Source organism: Dasypus novemcinctus, chromosome Y, assembly GCF_030445035.2.
Source record: "Dasypus novemcinctus isolate mDasNov1 chromosome Y, mDasNov1.1.hap2, whole genome shotgun sequence".
NCBI lineage: Eukaryota > Metazoa > Chordata > Mammalia > Cingulata > Dasypodidae > Dasypus > Dasypus novemcinctus.
Window position 1 is genome coordinate 20,975,195 of NC_092216.1, and position 22,431 is coordinate 20,997,625.

The 22,431-nt window shown below is 39.3% G+C and overlaps 1 pseudogene; it reads left to right on the forward strand.

The window, feature by feature from the left end:
- Positions 1–2,576: 2,576 nt before the first annotated feature.
- Positions 2,577–7,331, forward strand: LOC139438351 (calcineurin subunit B type 1-like; annotated as a pseudogene).
- Positions 7,332–22,431: the final 15,100 nt, after the last annotated feature.

Genomic DNA, 22,431 nt, shown 5'->3' on the forward strand with positions numbered 1-22,431 from the left:
AAGAGACTGTTGGTAGAAATACAGATGTTGAGAATACTTCTGGTGAAGCTTTAGACAAAAATGATGAATGTGTTGTTGCAAACTAGAAGAAAGATAACCTTTGCTTTAAAGTGGTAACAATTTTGATAAAATTGACATCTAATATTATATGAAGGCAGAATTTGGAAGTGCTGAGTTTGGCTATTTAGCTGAGGAACTTTCCAAACTAAATGTGGAAAGTATGACCTGGCTTTCATCCCTCACTTGAGAGGAAAATAATAAGATGAGAACTGAACTCCTGGGCACACAGGAAAGAAATTGTTGGTTTGGGAAGTTCTGAGTTTCCAGAAAATGAGTCCCCAAAGAATAGTACCCCATGTGAGATTTAATTAACCATAGAACTGCTCAGTCATTTCATTACAAGATAGGATTGGAAATAAAGTTATCCTGTGAGAATAAGGTCTTATTACCTAAGGGACTGTACCCCCACTGTGCTGCATGTTAAAAGGACTAGGTTTTTGTGCAATCTGTATGACCAGTTCCTCTGCCAGTCTAGTAAGAAATTACCAAAATGGGAGAGATTATGGGAAAATGACTTAAAAAATAGAAATGTGGAAGCTGAGGTCTGGACTGAAGACATCTCAAGCCAGGAGAATATACCCATCCCTATGTGCAGAAGGAGGAGAATGACCTGGCACTTGAAGAAGGTAGGCCTTCCACCCAACTCTTCAGGGCCAGTGCTACCAACCAACCTTCAGAAAGGATGGAGCACATTCCCCAGGACTGGGAAGGGTAAGGCCACCACCCTCAATGTTCTGGGGAGGTTGAGTCTGTGCTCCAGAAATTGGAAGAGTCTGGCCATCAACCCTGTGTTGTCAGAGGGTGAGGTCTAGAGTTTGTCTGCAACTCTGTTGCTTTGTAAGGGTGGATCCTAGAATGTGGTCACTGGAAAAGTTTTTGGAGGGTAGGGCTACCACTCCATCAATCCCCAAGAAGAAGAATGGTTTTATAGATGATTTTCAGCCTTAAAATCTAGTGGAGTGTGTTTTGGAGGTTTTTGAAATTGTTTTGTATACAGGAATCCTATATTCCTTAAAATTGCTCCCTATGGTAATGGGAACTATATATTTTGACAATCCCTCTTTGTATTTTGGAAGCATATATAATTTGTTCTCAGTTTCAAAATCCACAGCTCTAGGGGAATTATGCTCAACCAAAGACCACACCTATAACCAAATTTGATAAGAGTTTTTACTTAATGTTGCAGTGGAGTTAATGTACTTTGCATATGTGCAACAGGAAATAATTTTCCTGAAACTGGTCCATCCTGTTGGTGTGAACCTGTTGTAGATGGGATAAGTTGATTTGCTTACTTCAGTAAGATGTGAGCTAGAGTTGATCTTCTTTAAAAATGCATGTGACCTTTCTACACATGCCTCTTCTGTCACTTTCACTATACCTGTGTTTGGTTCTGGGTCTGGTGTAAACTCAGGGAACCTGGATATCTGGATTGTCCATATGACAATCCTGAGCCTCAGCAGACTTGTAACTCCTACCCTGTGGTTCATTGGACTTACCCTGCCCAGCTAACAGGATGGTGAAGAAGGTCAACTACCACACCAGGGAGCCAAGAGTGCCTACAGCTGCAAACAGAGAAGTGCATCCATCATCCATGTGGAATCTAAACCCCCTCTGATATAGAGGTGAAGTGGACATAACCATTCCAGGGTATGGATTAGAGTGGACTTACTGATATGCTACTATGAAACTATTGTGATTAGTAATGGAATAAATTGTAGCATTGATGTGGAGAAAGTGGCCATGATAGCTGCTGAAGATAGGGAGAGGGAAGAAGAAGTATGATGTGGGAGCATTTTCACGACTTGGAGTTGTCCTGGGTGGTACTACAGGCACAGATGCTGGACATTGTGTGTCCTGCCATGGCCCACTGGGTGGACTTGTGGAGTGTGTAAAATACAATGTAAACCATTATCCATGTGGTGCAGCAGTGCTCCAAAATGTAGTCACCAAATGCAATTAATGTGCCAAGATGATGAAAGAGGCTCTTGATTTGGGGCAAGTGGTGTGAGTGGGATGGGGGTATATGGGAACATCTTATACTTTTTGAATGTAACATTAAAAATATAAAAAAAATAAAAAAAGAGTGAACACAGCTTTTTCATGCCCTGAGGTTGTGGGTCATCGGGAGCCACTGCAGTCTGTTGTCACCTCTCTGGCATTAGCGCAAAGCTACAACCCCTGAGACTCCTGGCCCCGTCTCCTGCTCTTCCCCTCCTTTCTCTCTGCCTTTTCCCCCCTTTTCTCTCCCCCACCCGTCTTTGAATCTGCATTTTAATTTCTTTTCTTTTCTCTGCTTCCTCCCATCCCCACCCTCTCCCTCTCTTGCCCAGTCACCCCACCGGTGGCCCAGGCCCCAGGGCGCTCCCTTCGCCCTACCGCACCCACCCTCCCCCGCGGGGGCCTGAGAACAGTAGCCGCACCAGGCCACCGCATTTGACCCCTGGCTTGCTGCTCCAGCCTGTCTAAGCGCCCACATTCTTCTCCAACAGAGTGAGCCGTAGGACCTGCTGAGCAAAATGGGAAATGAGGCAAGTAGCTTTTGGAAATGTGCTCACACTTTGATGCTGATGAAGCTAAAAGGTTAGGAAAGAGATTTAAGGACATCGATTTGGACAATTCTGGTTCTTTGCATGTGGAAGAGTTCATGTCTCTGCCAGAGTTACAACAGAATCCTTTAGCACAGTGAGTAATAGATATATTCCACACGGATGGGAATGGAGAAGTAGACTTTAAAGAATTCATTGAGTGAATCTCTCTGCATGTGGTGCAGCAGTGCTCCAGAATGTCTTGGCCAGGTGCAGTGGATGTGTCATGATAATAGAAGAGGTTTTTGATGTGGGAGGGGTGTAGTGGGTGGGGTGGAGGTATATAGGGACCTCATATATTTTATTTTATTCTATTTTATTTTTTCACTATCTTTTTTCAAGTTTTTTAGATCACAGAAAATGTTACATTAAAAAACATGAGGTTCCCATATATCCCACTCTCCACCCCCACCTCCATCAATTTTAATTGTATTTTTGAAGATACATCGTGCCCAAAAAATGTTACATTAAAAAATATAAGAGGTTCTTATATATCCCATCCCCCCACCTGACTTCTCCCACATCAGCAACCTCTTTCATCATTGTGGCACATTCATTGCATTTGGTGAATACTTTTTTTTTTTTTTTTGCTGTTCACATATTATGTTTTTTTATTTATTCATTTTCTTAAAAAATATTACATTCAAAAAACATGAGGTCCCCGTTTACCCCCACCACTCCCCCCACAGTAACATTCTCCCCCATCATCAAGACATATCCATTGCGTTTGGTGAGTACATCTCTGGGCATCGCTGCACCCCCATGGCCAATGGTCCACACCATAGTCCACACTCTCCCATGTTCCATCCAGTGGACCATGGGAGGACATAATGTCTGGTAGTTGTCCCTGCAGCACCACCCAGGACAACTCCAAGTCCAGAAAATGCCTCCACATGTCATCTCCTCCTCCCATTCCCCGCACCCAGCCGCCACCATGGCCACTTTTTCCACACCAATGCCACATTTTCTCCATTATTAACCACATTAATTCATGAATAGAATATCATTAAGTCCACTCTAATCCTTACTGTATGCCTCTTTCCTATGCACCTTGGCTTGGTTGTGTCCATTCCACATCTATGTCAAGAGGGGGCTTAGATTCCACATGGATACTGGATGCAATCCTCCTGCTTTCAGTTGTAGGCACTGTAGACTCCATGGTGTGGTTGTTGACATTCTTCAACTCCATGTTAGCTGAGTGGGGTAAGTCCAATAAATCAGAGTATAGGAGCTGAAGACTGTTGAGGCTCAGGTTCTGGTTATCATATTGTCAGTCCAGTGATTCAGATCCCCTAGATATATCTTAAACCCCAGCACCAACTACAATTCCAGTAAAGTAGCAGGAAAGCCTTGTGAAAAGAGATCACATCTGAGTCCAGCTCCATCATGCAGAAACACCAGCTCCAAAGAAGGGCCAAATGACATGACAGTGAACTCCATCTGCCATGACCATAAAACCTGTTGGTCTCTTTAGCCCTCAGAAGAATAAATACCTGGGGTTGTATCTACTTTATCTGTCTCTGAGACTCTGTTCAGGTGTGCATAAGGGCAATCCTTCTGACAACCTCCAGACTCTTTTTTAGAGACTCATAACCATATAAACTCATTTGTCCTTTCCATTTCCCCCTTACTTTAGGTCAAACAGCCTTTTTAACTCCTGTTATTATATGTAGACAGGGATATTCTGCTGGTCTGCATTGAACCTTTAATTCAAGGTCATTTTCTAGTTACATCATCAGCTGGTACTTGGTAGTGATCCCTCGGTGCCAGGGAGGCTCATCCCCGGGTGTCATGTTCCATGCTGGGGTAAGGCAGTGCACTTACATGCTGAGGTTGGCTTTGATACTGGCCACATTTGAGTAACACAGAGGCTGTCAGGAGGGAACACTTAGGCACAGTGCTGCTCTAGGCATTGTTCTTATTTCAGGTGTATAGGCTTACAAGCATAGTCATTAGTATCAGGGGCTCACTGTTGGACCCTCATTCATTCCTGGTCCTTGCTGTTGCACCCGAGGGACTGCTGCTGCTCCCCTAGGGACCATGACAGAGCCCCCCCAGCCAGGAGCCCAGTACCCCCTCAGCTGTTGTTTTTAATTGTTTCCACTATGAGTATATCCAAATATTTCCATGCACCCTGGACACATGCCCTGTATAACTCCCTGTCACCATATGTCCCCTGTCAATAACACCCCATACCAGTATTCCTCCACTGCCATTGTTGAACCATTCTGTGATCCAAAACTTCCTGAAAAGTGAAGCCCAATATAATGTCAGGTTCCCTTACTAGTAAAATGGAATATAGCAATGAGTTTAAAGGCTAGATATAGAATACATATTGATTTGGAAAAATTCTACATCCTATCTTTTTCTTTTCTTTTTTCCTAATTATTAAGCTTCTCTTAACAAGAGCCATAGATCACAGTAATTCATATATACAATATACAGTACTCCCACATATCCAATATAAACCCTTTTCCCTTCCACAGCCATAATCTTTTAACTTATTCATATCACATTTACTGAAACTGATGTACAGATATTGAGACAATAGCTTTCAAAAAAGGTAACATTTGTGATTACATTGTGGTTTATACTTTAGGCTATACAGTTTTCTAAATTTTTAGTTATCCTATGTTTTACATTATGGTTTACATTATTAGTCTGCCATCCCCTATATGTTTTCAGTGTAATATTACATGTTTTATATCCATCCTTGTGTACACTTGTGAAACACTTCTATTGCCCTCACAGTTACGTTGGTTCCATCTATTCAATATTTAATTCCCCCTCCCCTTGGGGCCCACAGTGACAGTCAATCTTCACTTCTTGAGGAGCCATGTTCAGAGATACTTGCAACAGTGTTGAGGGCTTGACTTGCTCAACTGCCCTAATGCCCTGGGAGCCACCATTTCTCTTGAGAGATACAGTTCCCTCTATTTGATGGCATTAGTCCTCCACAGGATGTGGGTCTACCTTCACTCTCATTATATGGGTCTCTACCCATGGTATAACCCACTCTGGCAAAATGAGCATTCACATATTCACTAGGAGTCTGTCCTACATCAGATTATCCCCTTTAAATATCTTAAACAGGTAACTTTCCTAATTATATATTGAAAAGGTTTTCTCAGCATTATACTCTCAACCAACACCTGACATTTTCCTAAGTTTGTATGTTGTCCCACCCTCCCCCCAATTTCTTGGGCAATATTATCCATCTGCCCATTCCTAGACCCCCTCAAGCTCTCAAGCCCCATCCAAAGGTAACCCAATGCCCCCATTTTATCCCTTCCTTGTACACATACTTACCTCCAGCTTATCCATAGATTTCACCCATGTAGATGTCAGCTTACATCCTTCCTCTATCCCCCGATTTCCTGTAAGCCTATCTTCCAGTCTCTAGCTCTCTGAGGCAGCTTGCTTATTTCATGTCACTGAGGTGATGTAGTATTTGTCCTTCAATGCCTGGGTTGCTTCACTCAACATAAGGTTCTCAAGATTCATCCATGTTATCACGTGAGTTTGTAGTGTATTTGTTCTTAAAGCTGAGTAGTATTCCATTGTATGTATATACCACATTTTATTGATCCTCTCATCTGTTGATGAGCATTTGGGTTGATTCCAACTTTTGGCGATAGTGAACAATGCTGCTATGAACATTGGTGTGCATATATCTGTTTGTGTCCTTGTTTTCAGTTCTGCTGTGTATATACCCAGCAGTGGAATTGCTTGGTCATATGGCAAATCTGTGGTTAGTTTTTTGAGAAACTGCCAAACTGTCCTCCAGAATGGTTGGATCCTTCTGCATTCCCACCAGCAGTGGATGAATGTTCCTATTTCTTCACATCCTCTCCAGCATTTGTATTCTTCTGTTTTTTTCATAGCTGTCAAAATCTTATGGGAGTAAGATGGTATCTCATTGCAGTTTTGTTTTGCATTTCCCTGATAGCTAAAGATTTGGAGCATTTTTTCATGTGCTTTTTAGCCATTTGTATTTCTTCTTTGGAGAAGTGTCTGTTTAAATCTTTTTCCCATTTTTTAAATGGGTTGTTTATCTTTTTATTTTCAAGATATAGGAGTTCTTTGTATATGCAAGTTATAAGCCTCTTATCAGATATATGGTTGCCAAATATTTTCTTCCATTGTGTAGGGTCCCTTTTTACTTTCTTGACAAACTCCTTTGAGGTGCAGAAGGCTTTAATTTTGAGGAAGTCCCATTTATTTATTTGTTCTTTTGCTGCTTATGCTTTTTGTGTGATGTTCATGAAGCCATTTCCTATTACAAGGTCTTGTAGATGTTTCACTACACTGCTTTCCAAGGTCTTTATGGTCTTGGCTCTTAAATTTAGGTCTTTGATCCATCTTGAGTTGATCTTTGAATGTAGCATATAAAAGAAAATAAAAAAGAAGAAAAAGAATTCATTGAAGGAGCCTTTTAGTTCAGTGTCAAAGGAGACAAGGAACAAAAGTTGAGGTTTGCATTCCGTATCTATGACATGGATAAAGATGGGTATACAGCTGAAGGTGATGGTGGGGAACAATCTGAAAGCTACACAGTTAATGCAAATTGTAGACAAAACCATAATAAATGCAAAAAAGGATAGAGATGGAAGAATATTCTTTCAAGAATTCTGTGCTGTTGTAGGTGACCTAGCTATCCACCAATAGATGATGGTAGATGTGTGACTCTTTTAAAGAGTCCTACCAGACACTTTTCCTTTCTTCTCCATCTCTGAAGATCTGCTCGAGATGTCCAGCATTGCTCTTTGTGTGTATTTAAATGGAAGTATTTTTCTCTGTGAAGTCACATTTTCCAACATGAGTCTTATGAAACCAACCAAGTGTATTGAACTCTTATTCTCTCAATAACCCTGTGTAGCATTTTAAAGTCTAAAGAATAAAAAAATGAAAAGAGCTTATCATTGTGGTGAAGAAAGAAAAGGTTTTCGTTTTTTAATTTATTTTTCTTTATCTCTACTAACCAGAAAGTATCTATATATATGTGTGTAAATATTTATATATAGATATATGTAGCTTTCTGTATATGTAATTGGTTGGCTTTAATTTAATATACATGATTTAGGAACAAAATGATAGTGTAAAAAGTGCCAAGCTGAATATAAGTGTTCAAAATCATGGATATATACATCCTTACTTTTATTTCACACAGTTTTATATATAGATAGAAGAATGTGCAATTTGAGTTTTTTTATTAAGCCAGCTATTTACTTTTTCCTGTGCTTTCTCCTTTGAAAGACTGACAAAGCATTTGTTAACATCCCATTTTTTACCTTAATTACACTTTTGTAAAAATGGAGTCTGCAACTTTATTTATATCTATGAATATATCTATCTATCTATCTATCTATCTATCTATCTGTCCATCTATCTATCTATCTATCTATCTATCTATCTATCTATCTATCTATCTATATATATATATATATATATCCAGGGATTATGTCTCATGGCAGAGCTGCTTTTAATACATCTCTTCCTGACAGAGTATAGTTCAGTGCTTTTGCCAAGAGCTAATCTTCTGTTCATATTGTGATTGCACAATGTTGATGGCTGTTTCATTCTGTGACTTTGTAACTCAGAGACTTGATGTTTATTAAATGTTCCTGAGTAAAAGTTAGTTATGTGCAATGGCTATTTTATAGAAGAACAGACACTGTCTGAGGCAATCATGATTTAGCTTGTGCATTACTTAATAAAGAATACCTGAAGGAATCATGTAACTGCATAGGATATACAATTTCGTTTCATGATATGGTTAAATGATTCGTCATTAAATTTATGTGTGAACCTTGGATTTCCCTTCTGTGTTTTAAAAGCCTTGGAGCTTATCTAAATAACTGGTGATATTTAATGTGCGTGAATGGATCTAAACACCCATACATACTTGTGATATAAATGGGAGAAATTTTGTTAATCTACATGCCACAGAAGAGCAAAGTTTTATCCAAATTTAAATCCCTTTAAGTTTTTTACACAGGCATAGAGCGTGGATGACATTTTCTTCATCTGTTCATACAATTTGTAATGAATGATAATAACGTAATAAATTTGTGTAACATAAAAAAAATGAATGAAAACAGACAGAGGGGCTGCAGAGAAAGAGAGCAGAGGCTGAAAAAACAAGCTGCAATAATTGAAGCAATGAGAGCCAGAGAAGACTGATGCCCAGATTTGGACATTTGCAGGACCTCAGAAGAGTAGGCTTATAAGTTAATAAATTCCCATTGGAAAACACAAATATATTTCTCATATATTGCCTTGGCAGTCTTCAAAATCTAAATCAGTTTGGGAAGAAAATAACAAAATTTGAATTTATGTACATATGCAAACCCTCAAAACATTTTTTTTTAAAGTAAGAAGTTGCATAGCCATATTAGTCCCTTTTTTCTGCTACTGTTCATGTGGACATGGCTTGTATATATAATTACCTTCTCCCACTACTGATTCCATATTTGTCTTATGCTCAGCAAGCACCTCCTCAAATCCTGGTTATTAGCTTCATGGGACAACACAAACCATCATTGCTATAGGGTCTGGTACATTAGTAGTCCTACCTGTGTTGTGTGGGGTATTAGTCAGGAATCTCTAGGGAAACAAAACCAACAGGAAATGCCTGTAAATAGTATAATTTTAATAAAATTGTCTCAGGCAACCATGGGCAGGCTGCAAGTTCAGAGACTCTGATGAAGGTCCTGGATGAGTTCCCCAGGAGATGCTGATTGTCTGAAGTAGAGATGGCAATTCTTTCTCTGAGAACTGAACTCACTTCTCCTATTAAGGCCTTCATCTGATTGGATAAGACATCAGCCTTTGCTGACAGCAATGTCCTCATTTGATTGTAGATGTAACCAGCCATCTATGCAATCAACTCACTGATCATTAAAGTCCATGAACTGTCTTGTATTAATATTATAATGAGCCCAGTGCTTGCTTGAACAACTAACTGGGCACCATTAACAGTCCAAGTTGACACATTAGCCTACACAGTCCATCACTTGTCAACTTAGCCACCATACATATAATTTCAAAACATTTTCAACCCCTAAATAAAAATAACAGTGATATATTCTTTTCCTCCTAACAATACTCAAGTGCCCTGCATACAAACGGAAACACACTAACCCCCTCTGCCCCACCCCCAGAATACTGTGTAAGTTCTTTGGTGAAACTCACTCATAAAATTGGCATCTTTAAATACTATGACATAAAACTAAAACAACTTATATGGTAAGGGGAAAGATAGGGAAGAGAACAAGATATTCATTTTATATACAAATACAAACATATTCATAACAAAACAAGGAAGAAACATTCATGACTATTACAATCTTTTATCTGTAACTGGTCCTATGTTCAAAATTCATATTTACAACTTACTTCTTCCACTACCCATTCCATGTTCCTTTTACCATCAGCAAGCACCCCAGAATATCGTGGTTCTTTGCCTGGTTGGAAAATCCAAACTTCCATTCCTGATTTTTCTGAGCCTTTATTAGTACTACCTTGATTATGTTTCATAGTTTTCCACCGTTTTTCATAAAAAGCCATGCTAGTGCTAAGTACCTAGATGCCCTAGGGGACCTTCTGCTTTACCTCCATGGGTACTTGCAGTCCTATATCCCCTTGATAGGCCAGATGAATCACCCCAGCCAGTACAGTAACTCCTTTCTTTCCTGTTGATTCAGAGGCATGGGGAGCCCAAAGTTGACAGGTAGCAGTCTTACTTTCCAGTTAAAATCAATTCTTGTTTTCCCTGGTAGAAGCACTCATCCTTTTGGAATGAATAACTGTAGACCAGAAGAGCTTAAGCCTCCAGGCACAAGTAGCATAAATCTTCTAGAGAATCACCAGAAGTAATAGTGAGAGGTACCATTCCCATTTCCATACATTGAATCCTGATTATGGGAGAAATAGCACCATGGAGTCAATGCTGATTTAGAGCATGCAGAGCCTCATGGAGAACATTGCCCCAGCCCTGAAAAGTATTGCCACCTAGTTGGCACCATAATTAAGTCTTCAAAAGGCCATTCCATGGTTCTTTCAATTCGGCTATTTCAAGATAATGGGGCACTTGGTAAGACAAATGAATTCCATGAGTATATGCCTGTTCTTGCACATCATTTGTTGTGAAGTATGTTCCTTAATCAGAAACAATGCTGTATGGAATGTCATGGTGCTGGATAAGATATTTTGCCATCCATAGCTGATACTTTTGGTAGAAGCATTGTGTGCAAGTAAGGCAAAAGTTACTCATAGTATGTGTCTATTCCAGTTAAAAGAAATCAATGCCACTTCCATGATGGTAGTGGCCCATCATAATCAACCTGCCACCAGGTAGCAGCCTGGTCACCTCAGGGAATGGTGCCATTCCAGGGACTGAGTGCATGTCTCTGCTGCTGGCAAATTGGGTCCTCAGCAATGGCTGTAGCCAGGTCAGCCCTGGTGAGGGGAAGTCCATGTTGCTGAGCCCATGCATAACCTCCATTTCTACTACCATGTCCGCTTTGTTCATGAGTCCATTGAATAAGAAAAGAAAATCCGGGGAAAGAGGGTGGCTGTTATCCACAGGTGGGTCATCTTATCCATTTGATTGTGAAAAGCTTCCTCTGCTGATGTCACTCTGATTAACGTTCAGAAGGCACAAAAGTTTTCATGTTTCTGCCCACTCAGAAATGTTTATCTGCATACCTCTTCCTCAGACCTCTTCGTCCCCAATTTTCCAGTCATGTTCCTTCCAAGATCCTGATCATCCAGCCAAACCATTGGCAAAAGCCCATAAATCAGTGTACAAATGCACTCTGACCATTTTTCCTTTCAAGCAAAATGAACAACCAGATGAATTGCTCAAAGTTCTGTAAACTGAGAGGCTCTGCCATCACCGCTGTCGTTCAGGGACTTCCCAGCATTAGGCTGCAATTCTGTAGCCCTTTACTTTTGGATGGTAATTCCATATTGTGCAGAACCATCTGTAAACAATACCTGAGCTTTCTCTTCCTCAGTTTACTGATGATAAGGAACTCACCAAGAGGCCATAACTGTCAGCTGGAACAGAGAAGGAAATGTGGCAGGAATGGGCATTTGGGGCACTTCCTCATATAAACCATTTGTGCCCTCAGGAACCCTAGAGCCATATATCCTATATACAGTTTCCACTTTATGATGAAGCAAAGCTGTGCACAGCCAACTTTCTGGTTTGGTGAGTCAGATAATACCCATCTTATGAGAGGCATGTCAGTTAATTCAGTGATCTATGGCTAACCATACTATCTCTACTAAGACCCAGTAGCAGGCCAAAAACTGTTTCTCAAAAGGAGGGTAGTACCTGCAGAGGATGGAAAGGCTTTGCTCCAAATTCCTAAGGGTCTGCATTGTGATTCTCCTATAGGGGCCTGCCAAAGTTTCCAGATAACTTTCTATTTGTGAGTGATGCTTCCAGCACCTTTGAATCTCTTGGATCATACGGTTCAAGTGACAGTGCAGCTTGCACAGCAGCCTGGACCTGTCATAATCTCCTCTTGTTCTGGTCCCCACTTTAAACTAGCAGCATTTCTGGCCACTTGGTAAATGGGCCAGAGCAGCACATCTAAATGTGAAATATGTTGTCTCCAAAATCCAAAGAGGCCAACTAAGCATTGTGCTGGTTTCTTTATTTTATTTTATTTTAGAAGAAAGCAGATACAACAGTTTATCCTTTGCGTTAGAAGAAATATCTCAAACTGCCCCAGACCACTGAAAAGCAAGAAATTTCGCTAGGTGGAAAGTCCCTGCATTTTTGTTGGATTTATCTCCCATCTTCTCTCATACAAATGTCTTACCAGTAAGTCTAGAGCAGTTGGGACTTCTTGCTCATTAAATCCATTCAGGGTAATATCATCAATGTAATGAACTAGTATGATGTCATGTGGAAGGAAGAGATGATCAAGGCCACTGCAGACAATATTACAACATAGGGCTGGAATGTTGATATTTTGTTGAATAGGACATTGAACATATACTTCTAGCCTTGCCAGCTGAAAGCAAACTGTTTCTTGTGGTCCTTACTAATGGCAACCTAAGAAAAAGCATTTCTCAAACAAAATCATCCTTGATGGTGGCAGTGATCTCTGAAATATCTGCCCATAACACTGGTTACTTTTTAATTAATACTTTTCTGTGTAGAGGCAAAACTCCATCAACCACCCCATCTCCATAAGTCCCTACTCTAACTTGTGGATCACCATGAAAATTTGGGTCTACTAGAAATAATGTCACTCTGAGCCAGTGTCTAATCATCCCTAAATATCTATTTATTTCCTTTTCCCCAATGCTCAGTTACCATAGTAAAATGCTGTAGATCCTTTTGGCTAAGGCTGGAATAAAGATTTACATACACATTTTTTATAATATTCCTTTGGGAGGGGACCCAGTCTTTCCCTTATTCAAAGGTCTCTGGGTCTGTAAGGTGTCTCAAGTCCATGAACTGATTAAGGGGTCTTGGCTCTCTGTTTCTGTAATTCAAGTTAGACTTTGGTTCACTCAACATAGAACTCTTCTGCTTATACAGATCAAGTAGAAATTTAGTAGTCTGGACATCTATTTTATTTCTAGGCACCCCATATCTATTAGCCAATGACAGGATGACAGACTATTTGATCACTGTTTTGGGTCTGCTTTACATTGTTGTAGCCACTCCCACCTTGTCTTTGGCATCTAAGTCTGCCACTTGACTTCTCTTTGTCTTGGATCTGATCCTGCCCGTAGTGTTTATGGACCCTAGTTCTGTGACAGCAGTTACCACAGTAAAATCTGACCCACAGAGAAGAGCAACCACAGAGCTCTTCAAGGAAGTTTGAGTTAGTCCCACCTATTTACACTTCACAGTCCTGGTGAAAAGTGTGTCCTCTGTACACTCCTGGTGTGGGTGGGCAAGTTTTAGGTGGTAAACCCACCCTAATGTACCAATCTCTCTAAGCTTTGACTCCCCTCATCTACAGTATACCAGGTCAATTCTGTCATCTTAACCTCAGACATTGTTGGCCACTTTGTGATCCCAGTTTCAGGCAGCCATCTGAACAACTTCATGCTACATTAAATCCAGAATCTCTATGTAGGGTACTCATATTAAAAAATTCAGTTTGATACATCTTTATATTCCTTCCACAATTATCCCACATCCTTAATATCCATTCCCACACTTATCCCCCTGATTTCTGTCTATATATATATAAATTGGAAAACCTACACAGTTCTTTTGAAGTACAGTGCCCTTCTTCATGGGTCATACTTTGTACTTTACCTTTGGGAGCTTGTGACTTTAGAAATAGGTCTGGAGAAGCTGGACTTGGAGTTGTCCTGGGTGGTACTGCAGGGACAGATGCTGGACATTGTACGTCCTGCCAGGGCCCACTGAGTGGACAGGCAGAGAGTATAAACAACAATGTAAACCATTATCCATGTGGTGTAGCAGTGCTCCAAAATGTTTTCACCATGTGCAAAAAAAATAAATTAATAAATAAAAGAGATATGTGGCCCAGAGCTGCAAACCTGGCTGTACTCAAGAGATATAATTGGTGTAGTTCACCTTGGGGAATTAAATAGAATCCTTGCTGAGGGAAAAAAAAAAAAAAGTAGTGTCCCTAAGGGGATTTCTTTGCAGTTTTATCTCATGAGACAAAATTAATCTCTTCAAGTGGGGATTAGATGGCAGATGCCTTGGAGCAGATTGGATATTCAGTAGTTTTCTAATCAGGGCAGGCTTAATGTTGGGTGGCCCTTTTCTCATGATGTGGAGGAGGTCTTGTGGTTTACTCCTCATAATAGACCATTACAGGATTATCTGGCAAATTTTCAGCAGAATTTAGGGCTTAAATATCACCAACCCATATATCTCTATCTCAATCATCATGATTCCACTCTTTTCCAAACAATACCCTTATTTTAATAGCAGACACCCTATAAGGTTAGAGATTTCCAATTCCGTTGTAACTCTACTACTCACACAATGAGACTCTGAGTCTGGATTTCAGAGATCTTAAGTCTGCAGATGCATAAAACAAGATTTTCTCTCAGGGCCCACAGAGAAATTTTCACCCATTCATGTGGCATTAACTTGCAAATTTGAAGCTTTCAGCTCATCACTTTTAAAAAAATAACTATCCAGCATATTTAGACAGCCAACACCACTGTAATTTTAACTCCATACAACTCCATTAAGATACAACTTACCAGGGGCTTACCTTTTATAAGCATGAAGGTAGTCTTACCAGTGGTTTTAGTTTGTATGTCTCTATTATCATTTCATGCCACAGACTGTCAGTCATCTCTTTATTATTGGAAATGAAGTAATTAGTGCCCATGAATCTAATCAGAGTAGAGAGTCAACTGCAAAAATCCCAGGGTGAATTAAGGAACCTTATTTTTAAGATTCTCTTTCTTGAGAACCACTCCCAGTACCAATCTATTCTTTAGGGAAACAAAATTAATAGAAATACCTGTCAATAGAATGAGATTTTCTTAAATTGTCTTACATGACACGAGGATACACAAGTCCAAATATCATAGGGCAGACTTCAAGCCAAGTACTCTGATGAAGATTCTTGATGAAGGTTCCCCAGGAAATGGTGACTGTCTAAAATAGAGATAGGAATTCTCTCTCCAAATGCAGAAATCACTTGTCCATTTTAGGACTTCCACTGGTTGGATATGGTTTTACTCATTGCTGATGTATCTCTCTTCCCAGTTAATTGTAGATGTAACCAGCTATGTATGCAAAGAACTCACTGATGATTAAAGTCTGTGAAATATCCTTGTATTACAAGTAGCACAGTACCTGTTGATCATACACCTGTGCACTATTACCTGGCCATGTTGACACGTTAACTTAACCATCACAAGTTGTCTCCCATTGACCTTAATCCCATTTTATGACATTAATAAGAAATTCCTTCTTTATCTCAATTGTGTAATAACTGTCCTGTTTCTCTTGATAATCAGGATCAGTCATTCCAGTCACTACATTATGTAAAGTAATTTCTATAGTAATTCAGAAGCATGAGTAAACCAGGTAGCAGTATTAACTTACAGTTCAAGGGAATCATTGTTTTCTCTTTTGGTGTAAGCACACCTTCTTTTGGAACTTTGATATGTAGAGTTGCAGAAGTTAAAGTCATGGGAACAGGAAACAAAATGTTTTCTAGTGGGCCACTAGGTATTGCCACTCACATTTCCACCCCTTGATGTCTGGACCCCATGATCCTGGGTATTTGAGAAATGGCTCCATAGAGAGGATGCTCACTTAGAGTTTATCCACTCTCTGGAGAATACTTCCCTAGCCTTGAAAGGTATGACACCTAGTTGTCAGTATAATAGGTCTTTGAAAATCCATTCATCTTTCTACCAATCCACCTGTTTAAGGATGATGTAGAGTATTATAATGGTACTGACTGTATTTTCTGTGAAGTGGATTCTTTGACCAGAAGTAATGTATCTAGAATAGCATGACAGTGACTAAGGCATCCTATAAGTCCAAAGATAACTTTTGGCAGAATCATTGCAGGCAAGGGAAGCAAACCTGTACCCGAGTGCATATCTATTCCAGTATAACCAAATGCTGCCTTTTATGATGGAATTAGTCCAACGTAAGCAACCAGAAACCTATTCTGGTCATTTCAAAAAATTGCATTATTTTGGGGGCTGCAATTTCTGCTGATGCCACTGTCACCTTCTAAGATCCATCTGTTTTCTGCATGGGTCAAATAGGGGAATTGAACGGGGATATGGTGGGAATTGCCACCTCTACATCCTTCAAGTTCATGCAAGTAGCATTAATGTATAAAAATCCCCCAAGAATGTTGTTTACTTTTTTGTAGAAACTGTACAAAATTTATTTCAAAAGAAGCTGTGTATTATAGAAATTTTATATCAAAAGTATAGGACTCCACTCTTCCCACTCCCATACTTCCCCAATTAATGCCATCTTTCATTATTGTGATACATTAGTTACAACTGACTAATACATTTTGAAGAATTACTACTCACCATGGTCTATATTTTACATTACGGTTTACAATTTGCACCACATAATTTTATAGGTTTTGACAAAATGTATAATAGCCTGTATCCATCATTGCAATATCATGCAGAAAGTACCCAAATGCTCCATATACCACTTATTCTTCCCTCTCCTTCCCTTTGGTATCTCTGGTGACCACTGTATACCAATGTCACCAGTTCTTCCATTACTTTAATAATAATGTCTACTTTAGTCGATAGTCACTTCCCCCCTTATGTTTGTTGATTCCTCAGTCTTGATCATTTTGGGATAGTGATGCCCACTTTTTCTCCTATTGAGATTTAAGTCTCTGGGACATTTGGTTAATATGTATAGTGCTAATTATGGGTTCAAATAAAAGGGTAGAAGAACCATGTATAGGAAAATTATAAATAAAACGATCTCTGATACATTGGGGAGCTAGGTTAACATATATTCCAAGGTAAGCCTTACTGAGAGATTGCCAATTTCCTGGAATTGTCTACCCTGCCTGTAGTTTCTAGATGTCTCTAGAGCCCTCACAAACTCCCCTGCTTGAGGCACTGTTTACTGTGGCAATCAGTGAGATCCTTCTGAGATGTGCATAGTGTAACCTCTGGAATGACCTACTAACTGACTTTGAAATCACTTAGCCATCACAACTCATTTGTTTTTAAACAATGATCAAGGTCAATGATCAAGACCTTTGATCAAGGTCTTTTTCCAAATGCATTGCAAGTTGGTACTTGATAATAATCTCTCAGTGTCAGGGAGGCTAATCCCCAGGACTCATACCCCATTCCAGTGAAAATGTATGCTGTGTTTGGCTTAGAGAGAAGCCAGGCTTCAGCAACAAGGAGGCTAGCAGGAAGTAACTATTAGGCAATATATACTATTAGGCTAATTTTCAGTTTCACAAGAACAAGGATCTTAAGTACAGCTATCAGTATCAAGGGACTGGAATAATTGTCCTCCCTCACTAGGCACAGCCCATGCTGTGCGACTGTATTACAGAATATAACAAGACTCCCCAGGATGAGAACTCCCTATTCTTTGGGTTATTGTATGAGTCTTCACCCACTGAGACAACACCCCATGACCACATGAACACATTCCTATTCCATAGAAGCATATCCCAGGTAAACTCTTCCCTACACATCCCCCCACCACCAACACCCCACACCAGTGGTCCTCTCCTGCCACTGTTGCAACCTTTCTGCAATCAAAATCCTCGGCTCAAATACAGCAAGATAATAAATAAAAACATTTTATAGTATACCTTCCATCACCATAAAATCTGTTATGTTCTTTAAATACATGACAATTTCTTCTGTATGTTCCTTGTCTTTTTTTCACTTATTTTCCAGGAAGATTAGGTTTCAGAAAAGTCATATGGAAAATACAGGAGAATCCCATAAAACCCCCCTCTCGGCCTCTAACACTTTCTCTGATTAAAACATCTTAAATTTGGAGTATGGTACATTTGTTGCAATTAATAAACAAAGAGGTTCCAAGGTGGGGAGGGAAGAATAGGTGTAATATAGGGCATTTTTATGGCATTGGAATTGTTCTGCATGGTTTTACAATGGTGGATACAGCCATCATGCAGTTTGTCAAAACCTATGAAAATGTACAGTGTAAAACTAAATCCATAATGTAAACCACTGAACATGGTCAGTTGCAATGTACTTTTCTCCTGATTTACTATTTTGTTAGTTAGGTTCAGATCTTATGAATTCCACTTGGTCTTTTCTATGAAGGTAGGGTACCAATGTGGGTTTGTCCCATTGCAGAGTATGTATATCTCAGTTATGCATTCTAGATATGAGGAAATAACCATAAAATGAATTTGGGGACCAGACAGACCACTTCATTGATCTCCTGACCTTCAAATCCCCTATTCTGACTGGTTGACCAATGTGGTGACATTTTGGGTCTTCTAAAATTAATGCTGCTTAGATGCAATGTCTAATAACTATCCCAAGTTTCTGATCATTTCATTTTCCACATTGCACAGTCACCCTGGTAAAAGGCCTGGGTTTCTGCTTTGTAAAATATCTCATCTGGGAACTGATTGAGGGGCCATGACACACTGTTTTCATTTTTATTCAAGTTAGATTTTTGTTCATTTGACCTAGAAGTTTCTTACATGGAGATATGAGAACTCAGTATTTTATCCATCTATTCCATGTCTAGAGATCTTTTGTTCAACATCCATTGCCATAGGATGTGATGAGTACTTTGACTTGACTGCCCATAATTGTCTTTAGCAATTAAGTGCTGCCATATGATTCCTTCCAATCTATGATTCACTCATCCCTTTTGCTGCTTTTTCAGAAGTTCCCACAATAACAGGACCTAGAGAGAGGAGCAACCACAGAATACTTCCAGAATTGATAGACCTGCTCTCACAAAAATTTTGCCCACTGTGTTTGGAAAGGTGTGTGCTCTGGATATTCCTGGGGTGATTGAGTAGGTCTACATGATAATTCCACTCTAGCATTCCAGTATCTCTAAGCCTTTAGATCCATTCATCTATATTATACTGGGATAGTTTTGAAATTTTGACTTTATGTAATTTAAGCTAACTTCTTTTTATAATAATAAACTTTATTTTTAAAGAAGTTTAGATTCATGGAAAAAAATTATACTGAAGGTATAGAGAGTGCCCATACAAATATACAAATACACTTATAATTTTCCTTATTATTAACACCTTAGATTAGTGTGCTACATTTGTTGCAATTGATGAACCAACATTGTTGCATTGCTACTAACTAGTTATAATTTAATTACATTGTGGTTTATGCTTTGTGGTGTAAAGTCTATAGGCTTTGGCAAGTCTATGAACAAACTGTAGAATGCCATGAACAAACTATTAGAGCTCTTTATACTACTTCAGGCTACAACATTGAATTCCCATGTTTGTAGGGTATATAGGTATAGATGTAGATATTTATACATGTTTTGCATCTGCTAATATTTTGTTGTGAAACTTTAATGTTTATATTCATGGTGGATATTTTTCTTTCATTTTCTTGGTTGTATTTCTCATTTTCCAGTTTTGCTATCGTGGTAATACTTACCCCCAAAATGTGTGTGTTTTAGATATTAGGTGGAAATTCTTTGGGTGATGACACACAAACCGCCAGTCGGCTGAGAATGAAGAAACAACAGCTTTATTAGATCAAAGGACTTAGTGGGCAGATGCAAGAATAATGGTGGAGGGGTGTGTATCTAATCCAACCTAAGCTTCTGCAAAGATTAGCAGAGGGGAGGAGAGGAAAAGTCTTTGTTCCAGGGGCTCATCTTTATTGTGACCCAGAGAGGAGGAGGAGGGTTTTTCAACAGACACTGGGTTTGGCAACCTTACACTCTGCAACAGAAAGTACTGAAAGAGTGAGGGTCATTTGGAGAAGTTGAAGGCTTATCATCCAGATCAAATGGAGGAACAGACCCTACTAGGTACAATTATGCCTAGGTTAGAGTTGAGTGGAATTGTTGCTCAAAATGGTAAACTTATAATTAAGTCCGGTGAGATGACAAGGTGCCATATATAATTTATTTTACACCATTATGTTCCCCCTGCTGTGGCTTGGCATCCTTTTTCAAGATGTCTGGCCTAAGTAGTTAGTTGAGATATATAAGAACATATTTAAGCAGGTAATTACAGTTAAATGGTGCATAAGTAACAGCACCATTATCATGATTAAATCTAGTCCTGGGATGAGTAATTGGAAGGTCTGGTGGAGACATTCTCTCCAGAGAATAGAGCTTAGCCACACACACACAAAAAAAGGTCACAGGTGGCCTGGAAGATAGTGAGGTATTGGGAGAAACTGCACATTATAACAAAACCATTGGAGATGTTAATAGTGTTTATCTCATTGCATCTTTTGTGAATTGTATTAGTCTTGCCTTACATTGAAATCACAGCAGAGACTTCTCTATCTTAAGTAAAAAATAATCCAAATTTAGTTATTGTCAAAGACCAATTGAGCCAAGGAACTATGCTCTTTTTCCAAGAGTTCCAGGGCCTCTTTACCAGTTGCACCTACTGGGCTGTTGTGGCTGATACCATTGATTCAACATTGCTGAGATCTCAGCGTCCCGTTGGCACATGGACAGCTCAGAATTTCAAGGCTCCTGGGCATACACCAACCCCAGTACCAACCACAGGTTCAATAAAAGGAACAGAAGAGGCATGTGTAGAGAAGTCACATCTGAGCCGAGCTCCATCACACTCAGAAGTTCAAATTCTAAAGTAGGTCCCACCGGTAAAGCATGAAACTCCAGAGCCATCTGCCATGACTGCAGAACCTGAGTGTCTCTGTAGCCCTCAGGAGCACCCCTACCTGAGGTTGTATCTGCTTTGGCTATCTCTAAGATCCTGCTGAGACATGCATAATCATGACACCTCTTATGACCTCTCAACTAATTTTTAAGTCTCTTTGGCATATAAACTCATTTGTCCTTACCATCTCCCCTTTTATTCGAGGTTTTTTTCTTGTTGCATCAACAGCCAATAATGAGCAATCTGAGGAGGAAGTCAAGGAAAAAAATGCTCTTTGTAAGAGTAAAATTTTTAAGAAATCAAATACCTAGGAATAAACTTAATCAGAAGTGTAAATGACTTATGCACAGAAAAGTGCACAACCCTATTAAAGGAACTCAAGTAGACTTAAATAAATGGAATAATATTCCCTGTTAATGGATAGGAAGACTAAATATCACTAAGATGTCTATACTACCAAACTAATCTACAGATTTAATGCAATCTCAATTAAAATAACACAGCATTTTTAATTGCATTGGTAAAAATAACTATGAAATTTATTTGGAAGAGCAAGCTGCCCTGTATAGGCAAAGACATATTGAAGAAGAGAAATTAAATTGGAGGAATCACACTAGCTGACTTTAAAACATACTACAAAGCTACAGTGATCAAAACGGTCTGCTTGTGACACAAGTATATACATACTGACCAATGGAACTGAATTGAGAGTTCTGATATAGATGGTCACATATACAGTCATCTGATATTCAACAAGGTCACCAAGTGAACTCACCTTGGAGAGAATGGCTCTTCAACAAATGGAGCTTGGAGAACATGGTATTTGTAAGCAAAAGAATGAGGGCAGAGCACCATCCCATGCCTTATACAAAAATCAATTCAAGGTAGATTAAAGATCTTAATGTAAGAGCCAAGGCCATAAAGACCTTGATAGACAATGTAGAGGATAATCTACAGGAACATGTAATAGGAAATAGTTTCACAAACTTCATACCCAAAGCAAAAGCAACAAAGTTAAACAATAAATAAATAGGACTACCTCAAAATTAAACACTTTTTCACCTCAAATGAGTTTTTCAAGAAAGTGAAAAGACAGCCTTCCCAACGGAGAAAAGACTTTGTAACTATATATCTGATAGGAGCTTAAAATTCAGCATATTTGAAGAAATCCTATATCTTAAAAATAAAAAGATAACCCATTTTAAAAATGGGCAAGCGGTATGAACAGACACTTCTCCAAAAGAAGAAAGATAAATGGCTAAATGCCCATGAAAAGATGCTACGAGGGAAAAGGAAATCAAAACTACAGTGAGGTACCATCTTACACCCATGAGTCTGGTGGCTATTAAAAAAACAGAGGACTTAAAAGTGTTGGAGAGGATATGGAGGAATGGGAACCCTCATCCACTGCTGGTGGGAATGTAGAATGATCCAGCCTTTATGGAGGACAGTTGGTGGTTTCT